General features: G+C 42.2%; 1 pseudogene; it reads left to right on the top strand.

Annotated features, from left to right (window-relative positions):
- The first annotated feature begins 749 nt into the window (after positions 1 to 749).
- LOC137227101 (ATP synthase subunit g, mitochondrial pseudogene) lies at positions 750 to 1060 on the top strand (annotated as a pseudogene).
- Positions 1061 to 1436: the final 376 nt, after the last annotated feature.

Here is a 1436-nt window from a genome sequence, read left to right as displayed (position 1 = left end):
TTTTACTGTGAAGAAATTGAGAAAGAATAGTTTGGTAACTTGTTAAAAAGGAATAAAGCCAGGACACAAACTCAGGTCTTTGCGGCCCCAAAGCTAATGTTCTTTCCATTGTGTCGTGATGCTGCAAACCACCTGCTTTGCTAAATTAAGAAAAGAACTCCTGCATCTCTTCTTTTTTTTAATTAATAATTGTTTATTTTTGGCTGCATTGGGTCTTCGTTGCTGCACGCGAGCTTTCTCTAGTTGCAGCGAGCCGGGGCTACTCTTAGTTGTGTCGTGGGCTTCTCATTGCTATGGCTTCTCGTTGCAGAGCACAGGCTCTAGGTGCGCGGGCTTCAGTAGTTGTGGCACGCGGGCTCAGTAATTGTGGCTTGCGGGCTCTAGAGTGCAGGCTCAATAGTTGTGGCGCACGAGCTTAGTTGCTCCACGGATCTTCCCGGACCAGGGCTCGAACCCATGTCCCCTGCACTGAGAGGCAAATTCTTAACCACTTGTGCCACCAGGGAAGTCCCCTGCATCTTTCCTAATTATAACTTTTATAAGACTATTCTATATATGTAAAATCCCCTTTTATTCAGGTCTCCTTATTTCCTGCAGGTGATCTTGTTTATTTCTTTATTCAAAATGTGGACATGCTTCCACATTAACACCACTTCTTTGTCTTTTCCCCCATCCTCCCTTCCTTCACTACTGTCACAGAGAAAGTGGTGGCCCTCCAGTTCTGGGTGAGATTTTTCTGTCATAGAACCATGACCCTATTTGTTCATAACCTCACAGAGAAGGCTCAAGCCCTGGTCAGTGCTGCTGTGACTTATATGAAGCCTTGACTGGCCACATTTTGGCACTAGGTCAGTGTTGAGCTGGTTCCTCCAACCCTGCCGAGATCCCTACTCCTATTCAGAGGTTTTAAGAAATAGTCATCAGTGCTCAAACTAGTAGCTTCAAACAGCTCACAGTTAAGGAAGCTCTGCTGAATGGTTTGGTGGCCACTGAGGTGTGAATGTGATTTTATGTTGGCAAGATCATAGGCAAGTGTGGCATCGTTGGCTATAGTGTTTAAAGACCAAACTTTAACATGTGATTATATTTTGTTTATTATTTGAGTGTCCTTGGACCATGCGTGACCAGACTGCTGTCTGCTTAAAATGATGTCAAAATCAGTGTTTTCTCTATCAAATGCTACATGGACGGTCACAATATTTCTTGGTACTAAGTTGGGTTGTCTTTTGCTTTGATACATTAATACAGCTCTAAATGTATGTCTTTGCTTAGCCTGAAATTGGAAAGGATATGTGCAAACGTAACATTGTGGTACATGTGTATGTGGGGATAACATTTTAATTTGATGGTTTGAAACATACATATATTTTAAAATATTTATTTATATATTTATTTGTCTGTGCTGGGTCTTCATTGCAGCACGTGGGATCTTTAGT

Source organism: Pseudorca crassidens, chromosome 7 (genome assembly GCF_039906515.1).
Source record: "Pseudorca crassidens isolate mPseCra1 chromosome 7, mPseCra1.hap1, whole genome shotgun sequence".
Lineage (NCBI taxonomy): Eukaryota > Metazoa > Chordata > Mammalia > Artiodactyla > Delphinidae > Pseudorca > Pseudorca crassidens.
Note: the sequence above shows the minus strand (reverse complement) of the source record. Positions and strands in the feature narration are given on the sequence as shown.